Source organism: Nothoprocta perdicaria, unplaced genomic scaffold (genome assembly GCF_003342845.1).
Source record: "Nothoprocta perdicaria isolate Ctin4 unplaced genomic scaffold, notPer1 scaffold_6, whole genome shotgun sequence".
In the NCBI taxonomy this organism is placed as follows: domain Eukaryota; kingdom Metazoa; phylum Chordata; class Aves; order Tinamiformes; family Tinamidae; genus Nothoprocta; species Nothoprocta perdicaria.
In genome coordinates this window covers 4,115,741-4,126,098 of record NW_020455865.1, presented here as the reverse complement: position 1 = coordinate 4,126,098, position 10,358 = coordinate 4,115,741, and positions in this window count along the sequence as shown.

The following is a 10,358-nucleotide window of genomic DNA, read 5'->3' as shown; positions in this document are numbered from 1 at the left end:
CCCCCCGGCGGAGCCGCCGCGCCGCCCGGCTCGCCGCGGCGGGGAGGGACGGGAGGGAGGGACGGGAGGAAGAGGAGGGAGGAGGGAGGCAGGACACGGGCACGGACACGGGGGTGGATCTTCCCTCCCCGGCAGCCCCGCCTGCCCGCGCCCCCTCCCCGAGCCGCCGCTCGCCCCCTGCCCCAGCTCCCCGGCCCCTCCGCTGCCGCCCGGCCCCGGTTCCCCCCCGGTCCCCCCACTCCGGTTCAGCCGCACAGCGGAGCCGCCCCCGGGGCTCCCGCAGCGGCTCCGGATCCGCCCCGCCGGGCTCGGCGCTGCCCCCCGCCGCAGCTGCCCAGATGTGCGGGCACAGCTGGAGCCGCAGGTGGGGCAGGGGCCGCTCCTCGGTGCCCCCGGACGCATTGGGGGGCCGGGGAGGGCAGACACCCCCGGCTGGGTGCCCGGCCACTCGCCCCCATTTCCAGGGTGCTTCCTGGGGCACTCGAATGCTGGGGGTCCGGTTGTGCCCCCCGGGAGGCCCCTGGAGCTCCCATTCCCTGCCCAGGGGCTGTGGGCAGAGCGCAGGGAGGCCCCGGGGACAGTCCTGGCACTCTGGCACCAAAGAGCCGCTAACGCCCCGGGAGCCTCCAGCAAAACTCCATGCCTGGATCCAAAGGAAATGAGGGGCAGGCAGGAGCCCCAGGCCCACAGGGCTCGTGCCCACGCGTGTGGGGACACCGGTGCGGTGCAGGGGAGCAGGGGACCCGCTGGCCCCCGTGCAGGAACCACCAATGGTGCTGATTTACTGCCCCGAGTCAAGGGCAATGTGCCTTCCTTTACGCTCCCTCCATGGCACTCGTCCTCAAGCTTTTGCTGGCTGCTGAGAGGCTCCCGCAGGAGCATCCTGCAGGCAGGACCCCTCTCCAGGGCGCGCGGCCCCGTTGGGGACGAGGTGGCAGGATGCCGGGCACAGGGCTGGGTGCCAGGGCAGCTCCTGGCACCGGGAGGGCATCCCCACCACGGGCTCAAGGACCTGTGTGCGTCCCGGCCGGATTCAGATCCTACTTAATCCTGGATTGCTTGATGTGTCTTTACACGGAGCTGCTGGGGCTTGAAGCCCCTCTCCCTCCTCACTGACAGTGTTAAGAGACTGACCTTCATGGCTGAGACTGCCCAACTCATCTCACCAGTGACATCTTTTGGTGTCCCCTCCACCCCAAGCAACAAGAGCCAGCTTGGCTTGCTCTGCCTCTTCGGAAGCAGGAGGCCGGGAGCGCCTGCGAAGTTATTTTAACACAACTCCGAACAATAAAAACTCATCATTAAAAAGAAATGCCTCTTGGCTCGGCGCGGCCTGGCAGCGCAGGGGCAGTGATTCAGTGGGCTTGTCAGCCCGCGGTGCCGGGCACGCCGAGCCGAGCAACTGGCCCCTCTCCAAGCCCAGCAACTCATTTGCTGCAGATGGAGCCAGGGCCGGGGAGCGGGCGGGCGTTTAATTTGCAGCCCAGCCTACCTTGACAGCAGCCGGAGCGCAGTGGCAGGGCTGAGGTGAGCGGCACGGGCGGCACCCGCTGCAGCTCCGAGCAAGGGCTCCGGGGCTGGCACCCATGGCAATATCCACACACGGTCCCCAGTCCCCTGTGTTCATCCCCACAGAGGCAGCTGTGTTTTAGGGCTCCCCGGGGTGCCCAGGGTGAGCCCTGTCCTTGCCCATTCCTCAGGCTTCCCTGCCGGGACAGCCCCGAGGAGGGCATGGATGGATGGAGCGGCAGGGACACGGGCCTCGCTGCTCCTGCACCCGCCTCCCCGCTCACTCCCAGTGCCCTGGCTATATTTAGCCTCAAAATTTCATCATGAAAACCTCCTCGGGCAGGGAGCACCGGCCCCAGTGACGCGATGGGGCTGCAGGGTAGCGAGGGCAGCGCATGCTCGAGAGGGGCCTGCTGCAGGATGGGCAATGAGCTCGCCCGCCCGGTGCCCACCGTGGAGTGAAGGGAGGCTTTGCATCCACCCCGGACCCATCCGGACATGGAGCGGGTGACGCACAGCCCTGGCTGCGGCCTCGGGGCAAACACGGGAGGCCGATTGGATGGAGGAGGCCGGCGGGCTCCGTGGGAGCTGCAGCGCCCGGCGCGGATTCCTTCGGCTGCGGCGCATCCGCTGGCGCTGCCGCAGGGCTCGGGCTGCGCCGGGGGCAGCGCGTGGCCCACTCCAGCGGGGATCACACCCACGCACTAAAAACAGCAGCTTTCTGGGGTTTTTTTCTGTTTATTCTTTCTTTTTCCTCCCCCCGAAGATGCCGACTTGCATCCTACAGCTCCAGACAGCACCCGGCATTGCGGTGCCTGGACAGGGATCCAGCGGGATGGGAGCACTCCAGGGAACAGGACCCTGGCAGACGGGGCTTATCCACCCCCCATCCCCGAGGGCCCTTCCACCTCCGTGTCCTCCAGGGCATCCCGGGGCCGGAGCAGAGGAGGGCAGGGGCATCTCATGGGCCAAGTGCCTCCGGAGAGGCCGCCGGAGCCTCCCGGAGCGGCAGCGCCCGCTCTCCGTGGCCGCGCGCCCGCGGCGTCAGGCATCATCCTGCCATTAATAATGAAAGGGCAGCTCCTCCGGAGCCGGGAGCGCTGCATGCAAAGGAGGCGCGTGAGCCTCATGGCAAGCAGCCCCGGGGACCCCCTCCGAGCCGTGGAATATTCCCACGGAATAACCCACGCGGGCAGCTCAGCTGTGCCCCAAGTCCGTCCGCAGGAGCCGGCTCCTGCTCTGGTGCCAGCTCAGGTCCCTGCTGTCCCCCCCAGCGGTCACTCCGTGCCCGGCGCCGCCTGGGCCCCTTCCCCTGCGAGCGCAGCCGCCCCCGCAGCCGCAACCCCCCCTTTTTCTTCCTTTCTTTCTGTGTTTTTTTTCCCCCGCTCGCTCTTTCTCTTCCACGGCGGAATATCGATTGGAGCCGATTTGCCGTAATCCGCCGCTGCTGGGGAAAGTTGGCAGCGCGAGCCCCACCCCGCTGCAGCCAGCGACCGGGATCCATCCCTGCTCCCACCTCATGGTCCTTCCCAGTGCGGAGCAGCACCGGGAATGGGTGCCCGCGTGCGCCGCAGGGAGACGGGGAGACCTTGGCGCGCGGGATGGAGGATCCCCCGCGGCAGGGCAAGGGGTCCCACGGTGCCCAGGGTGCAAATCCTGCCCCAAAAACGCCCACACTGGCATCCCCCCGGCTCTGCACATGCAGGCTGGGATGAGCATCCCGAGTGCCGGGTATCCGAGAGCACTGGATATCCGAGAGCACAGGGGGCTGATGAGGGGCTATTTGCAAGGCTTGGCAGAGGGGGGGCTGCAATTTCGCTCCCCCAGGGCCTCCCGTGGCCTGGAAGGGGCTCCTTGCCGGCTGCCGGGGGGCGGGGGGGGCCGGGCTCGCCGCTGGGGCCACTTTGTCCCCCGGCCTCCCCGGCCGCGCTCGGCCTCGCCATCTATAGCTAAAGACAGCAAATGAGCCGCGGCTTCAAAAGGCGAGGGAGGAAAAAAGGCAAAAAGCAGCCAAAAAAAGAAAAAAAAAAAAAAAAAAAAAAAAAGGAAAAAAAAAAAAAAAAAAAAAAAAAAAAAAAAAGGAAAGATTTTAACATAAAACCTTTCCCTGCATGGCGAGCAGCGGCTTGGGGCACCTGGCGGAGCGGGAGCAGGGAAGGGAAGGCCGTGGGGTTTCTCCGGAGCGAAGCGCTCCCGTTTGCTCGCTGCGCCTCCAGGAGAGGTGATGATGCCTCCCCACGCAAAGAGCGATAACCCCGGCCTTGACTGGGAGCGATTAATTCAGCGCCTTAATTGGAATGGCAGGGGCGGCTCTGGAAAGCGCCGCGCGGAGCATCCCCGGCTCCCCGCGGCCGGCGGGCAGCAGCGCCGATGCGCTCATCCCGGGAAGCCCAAATCCAGCCGGGAACGGTGCCGCCGGTCCGGCCGTTGGCAACTCGGAGCATCCGGCATCCCAAAAGCTGGATGTCTCCTAGCAACTCCCAATCCAGCCTCTGGATTCCCAGCCCCAAACCCGGCCAGCGGCTGCAGCACCTGCGGCGCCCACGGAGGCTGACGATTCTCCTCATCCCCAGCTGCTTCTTTTGATACAAATATAAATATTTTTAATCTGTCCTCACATTTAGAGGCTGGGAAAGATTGTGTCCCCCTGGAAAGGGTGAAGCACTTGTCTTATTTTCTTGTGCTTTGTCTAAATTCTAGTCTTAAACCCACTGAATTGAAATTTTAAAGCGGGAGAGGGGAAGGAGAATATCTTGAGGGTTTGTTGCTGTTTCTATTTTCTTATTGCCAACTAAAATACAATTAAAGCAACATTTTAGATGCCAGCCAGCATAACTAGCGCTGCTTTTCTGAGGGCACTTTGCTGTGCCAGCCAATGGGGACAACCACTGTGGGAGCGCTCAGCCCCCACGGCTGCAGGGGCATTCGCAGCAGCAGCATTTGAGGGCGAAACAGAGGGATTTGGGTCCTTTTCTCAGTGGAAATCTCCTCTGGGCAGAGCTGGCCTGCTCTGCCGTCCCGTTGGGAATGGACTTGGGGTCCTTTGCAAGCACCCAGTGGCTTCCAGTATTCCCAGTTGCTGGCATAGATTCCCAGTGGGTCCAGACCCCAGCCCATGGATGGGGATGGGATATTTGGCTCCAGTACCCGAGTGCCTTTGGAGCAATCCCGGCTCCAGACGCAGGGAGCAGCGGCACCGCCGGCCCGGGCTCAGCGGCTGCTGGCCCCGAAATCCCCGTGGAAATTGGATCAGGGGCAGCGTCTGCCGTGAGAATATTAAATCAGACCCGGAGCGGCGGCCCGGAGCGACGCGCCTGGAAAACGGTGTGGAAAAGCGCAGTGGATCCCATTAGGGGCTCTCTCCGCAGGGCTAAAGGCAGAGGTGTCACGGCGACGTCTGGTTTGTCACGGAGGAAATTGGACCTTCTCCTGGCACTGCTGGGATGAGGGCAGGGAGAGGGGTGGGCGCAGGGAAGCTTGAGCACGTGCAGCTCATCACAGTGATGGGGCTGTGATGCTTCCAATGCCCAGGCTTGGAAACGCTCTGGATGTGACTCATGGGTGGTAGCCAGCTGCTCCAAGCTCGTGTCCCTCTCTTCATCCCTGCTCTTGATCCAACCCTGCATGGGTCTGGATAACAGAGGCCAAGGGAGGCACTTAGCAAATGAGCTGTAAGGGGCTCCCACGTCCACTCTGGTGATGGGTTTAGCTCAGTGTCCAGTTGGGATGACCATCTGGAAGCGTCTGCTGCTGGCTTAGCCATCATTTATCCTCCCGATGGGGGACACCAGCAGCACTCAGGTCCTCAATGGGCTACTGGGGACAGGGCACAGGTTCAAAGTTTGCTCCCAGCACCCACACGGGTCTGGAGGAAAAGTGGATGAAGAGCCATGGGAGCAGCTGTGCCTGGCACATCCCAAGCAGAGACAGAGCAGTGGTCCCGGTGGAGCAGCTCCTGCCACCATGGCACCATTGGGATGGAGGGATGGATGGCACCATTGGGATAGATGGATGGATGGATGGATACATGTACACATGGATCTATGGATGAGTGGATGGATAGATGGACAAGTAAATGGAGATACGGAAGGTGGGATGGACAGATGGATGGATGGACGTGGGGTTGGACAGATGGACCAGCAGCCCTGTGCCCAGCTAGGGTAGGGTAGCAGGGGAGGGCAGGCAGATGAGACTCGTTAGCAAATGAGGTAGCCTCAGGTTATGCTAACAAGCCCATTAGGAGGGCTTAAAAGGGGAGAGAGGGAGGCCAGTAGGCCTGGCTGCTGGTTTTAGCTGAGATGCTGCTTTTGGGGGAGAGGAGGGTCTAAGTGCCTGCTAGTTAATTAGAAAGGCTTGGAGGAGGTCTGTGCTGGTTGGCCTCACTTGTGAGCAGCCTAATGTGATGAGCAATTAGGGACTCGGTAGCTTTTTAGCTGGAATCATTAAGCTGCGGATGAGCTTGGTTGGGGAAAGGGGCTTTCTGGCTCTGCTGGTCCACGGCTGACCGGGTTGTTCCCTGCCTTGTGGCCTTGTCCCCAGCCTTGGGGACACGGCTCACGTGTCCTGGGGACAGCCCCAGCTCGGCAGTTACCCAAGCTGGGTCACTGTCATCCCAAAGCCACCAGTTCCATGCAGGGACATCTGCTCTGGGGTGATGCTCCCGCCTCATCCCCTCTCGCCATCCTGGGGCCAGGACGTGGCTTTTCCCCCCAGGTAAGAGCTCTGCAGGGGACAAAACCCACCAGGTTTCTCTGTGCCCCCCCTCATCCTCTCCTTTCTGTCCTGCCTTGGCTTAACTCCGTGCGGCTCTGCGGCGTCCGGCCCCGATGTGGGCTAGTTGGCATCGCCCGCGCCGTGTTTATGGCAGTGTTAATTAAATGCTCTCTGCAATCAGAGCTGCACATGACCCCGCTTGCTGAGCTGAGCTTGTGCTCTAATGTGCCGTCGCCCAGGCAGAACATGACTGTCGCCGTCCTGGGGACTCCCTAATAGAGATTTACTTATCCCTCGCCTCCCGTTTCTCTGTTTCATGACATTTTTTGCAAAGTTCAGGTTTACAAAATAAGCCGGTACAGAAAGAGACACTCCAGACGTTATCTCCACGGCACGTGCTGGTTTTTCCTCTGCAGAGCCTGGTCCCCAGGCTGGTGCAATGTGTGCCGGCCTCTGTCCGGCAGTTATTGGCACCACTTGCTTGCAGGGCATGAGCATCTGTGCCACGCTGGCACCTCCTGAACGGGTCACATCAGGGGTGTCACATCAGCATAGGATCCTCGGGAGCCTCGTTTGCCCTGATGGCAGGAGGACTTAGTGGCTGTGCTGATTGCAGCGCATTGAAATGCGGATGGAGTCCCGCGGCTCAACCTGCCTCTAATCCCGGCTCCAGGCCTGGCAGGAGGGATGCGGTCGCAGCGGGAGCCCGAGCGGCTGGACCCGCTGCCCCGAGGACACGGGAGGAAGGGGGAGCTGCCCCCGCCGCCGTTCCAGGGGTGCAATTTGGGGTGCTCGGCCGCTTTGAAGCAAACGTGGGCTCACGGCTGGTGCAGCGGCGCCCGCGGGAGGCAGCCGGGCTGCTGGCGCAATCCGGTTAGTGCCTGACGGCCCCTCTGCATCCGAGCTACAGGCAGAAAAGCCCATTTCAATAAAGAGCTCACGGGGGAAGCCGCCTGCTCCATGCTGATGAGGGAGCACGTGTGCCCAGGCTCCTGCCCTGCTGCACATGCCCCTGCTCCCGGCTGCTCTTGAGGGTCTGCAAAGGTTGGGGGGGCCCTTCGGGGGGATGCTGCTGCTGGTCCCTCTGTGAGGATGGTGATGGGAGAGGTGGCGATGGGAGGAAGGCAGCGGGTGGCCCGCAGGCAACTCGGCTGGTTGCAGCAGGAGGCTCCGTGTTGCAGTTTTAGCCCTTCGGGAGCGGGAGCTGCTCTGCTCCCGGCATCGCCCTTGCCGAGGGAGCGCAGGAGCCGGGCAGGTGGCCCTGGCTCTGGCCCAAGCCCTGCAGAACCCCACAGAGCAGCAGGCCACGGGGGAAAACAAGCAGGTCCCGGCTGCCCTCGGGGATCCTTCCCACCCCGCCGCGCTCTGCATGGTGACACGTCCCCTCCGATGCTCCAGATCCGCCCCCGTGCCCATCCGCACGGAGCGCCGCGCCGGCCGCTCTCCTCGCCCGGGGCCGGGACAAGGGGGCTCCGCTGCTCCCGCACACCTCGCGCTGCCTCCGTGCCCGCCCTGTCAGCTCTCATCACGGGGAGGATCAGTCGGTCCTGCTCTCCCTCTCCAGATTTAATTAACAGGCCTTTCATCTCTACCCTGAAGGAATCTGCTATCTTCTGTCTTCTTAATTAACGTTCATTAAGCAAATCAGAAGAACGTTTTCTCCTCGCCGCCTGCAAGGTTCTTAACCCTTGCGAGGTGCCAGGTTTGTGTTGCCCCATGCCAGGGCGGCCAGGGCATCTCCGTCTCCTCCGGGCTTGCACCTGGAGGAGGGTGTCATCCTATTCCCGCAGGATCCTATTCCCAGCACAAAACCTCTCCAGCACAGAAGGATCCAGCTGCTGGGGGAGCTGCGGGTGAATCCCGGCTTTGATTGCTCTTCTGAGCAGCCCTGTTCAAGGTCTTTTATGTCCGGGAGAGGCAAGGGAGCTGCTTGTGACTAACTGGTCCTGCATCTCCGTCTGGGGATGGTGGTTGTCTACAGCAGGGCTGTGCTTGAAGGCTTCGTCACAAGGAGCCAGACTTGGAAGGTGCCTGAAACCAAGGGCAGCTGATTCCAGATGTCCTGTTCTTGCAGGAAAGGAGATTATGGGGGCAATTCCTGCCTCTTTCTCTGGAGGATGGAGTTAGATGTGGTTTCTTTTTTGCCCTTTGAGGAGGAAAATCAGGCTGTCATGAGTTGCTGCTGCTGGATACGGTATCTGGTCACCACCAGTTCCTGCCCAGGTCTGCTGTCCCCTCCTGTCAGGATGGGCTTTGTTGGAGGAGGACACAGGAGAAGGAGGTTTCCCAATGTTGGTGCTAGCTCAGCTCTCATTTCTGAGTCTTGTGGCCTCTGCTGTCCCTGTCAGCGATGCTGGTGGGTCTTTCACCAAAAAAAAAAAAAAAAATTCCTGGGTGATGGAAGCTCTTCAGAGCATCAAGATGCAGACTAAACTGCAGTGTCTTTGCTCAAGTCCCCCGGCATTCCCCAAGCTCCGCTTGCATGGTCTGGTCACCTCCGCTTCTCTCGGATGGACCCTTGTTTGGAGAGGAGGAGGATAGGGACAGATATTGGCTGCCTGGTGTGCACAGCATGGAGAAATCCCCTGGAAGGTGGCAAAGCCATAAAACATGGGAGACCTTTTCCAACCAGGCGCTTTGCAGCCTCAGAAGCAGAGAGAAAGCAAAACACAGAGCCCACAAACCCTGTTGGGGCCGGATGCAACACCCCCTCTTCCCTATCCCCTTTAAAACTGGTGGCGGTGATGCACAGGGCGATTATTTAACCCAAATCCCCCCCATTCTCCCCCAAACGTGACGGCGGGTTTCCCGGGGGCCACCGGCTCCAGGCAGCTGATGCAGAGCTTGGGAAAGGCGCCCTTCCCGGCGGAGCCGGCTCCGGCTGCCAGAGCCTGGGTCAATATATGTTAATGGGGCTTGGAAACGGCAGCACCGCGGGAGCCGCTGCCCCGGACCTCTGATTCACGGCTCCCCGCCGGAGCTTTTCCCTGCAGCGCGTGCACAGAGCGGGAGAATAACATAAATAACAGCGGAAGGCAAGGAAAGGGCTTAAATTATAGATGAGGGCTAAGTTGCCAGCGTGTTGCTGCGCTTGGCCGGGCACCCCGCTTGCCCCCGTGTCTCTGACATGGGGATGGCAAGGGACAGCCCTTCCCGATGGCCCGTTGGGCCACCAGGCTTCCTCGGGGGGCATGGATGTGGTGGGGGAAGCAGCAGGAATGCGAATCCTGGCTGTGCATGTGTGGTGCTGGCAGTGCTGCCTCTGCTCTGGGCATGGAAGGGGGATGTGGGGACGGTATGGGCTCCTTGGGAGCTTGTTGTGTCCTGCTGTGTGCTGATCCTGGGCTGGAATGGAGGGTGCCAGGGCAATGCCCGGGCCCTGGGTGCAATCAGCATCACCCTGCAAGCCACAAAGGGGGTTTGGTGCCACTCAAGGCACTTTGGTGCCTCCACTGCTGGAGGTGCCGCGTGGGGACAAGTCCTCGGCCCTGCTGAGGTGCCTGGCCCCAAAGCAGCAGACAGGGACCCCCACACATGGGTGCTGCTCCCAGACCTGTGCCTTGGCTGGGGGTTCCCCATGGGGCAGCACAGGGGGAGAACGGGGTGCTCAGGCCACCGTGGGTCTAGTTCAAGGCCTTCCCTGCCCAGATTTCGGTAGCGAGGGGCTGGCGAGTCCCAGTGGAAAAGGGGGAGGGAAAGGGTTTGGAAATTGGGAAGGAATTGAGGAAAAGCCCATGTGCTCATCCCGGGGGCTGCAACACTGGGGTGCAGACCCCCATCCCTGGAGCCACGGGGCTGGCACGTGTCCTGCCAGGGGATCCGCAGCCTGCCAAGCCCCACGGCATGAGGATACAGCGGGCACTGCGGCTGGGGGGCACCCGTGCTTGCAGCAGGCACAAAACACGCAGCCAAGTGACATTTTTTGGCCATTTCCAGCAGCTTCCACAAGATGGACCTCGGCGCAAGAGGAGGCGCCGGCGCAGGGGGGCCCATCCCACCCCGTCCCGTCCATCCCACCCCATCCCGTCCATCCCACTGCATCCCATTCCGCCGGCTCGGCTCAGCGCAGGACGAGCCCCAGCATGGCCCGGCCGCCCGCGCTCTCCCTGCTCTCCCTGCTCTCCCTGCTGTCCCTG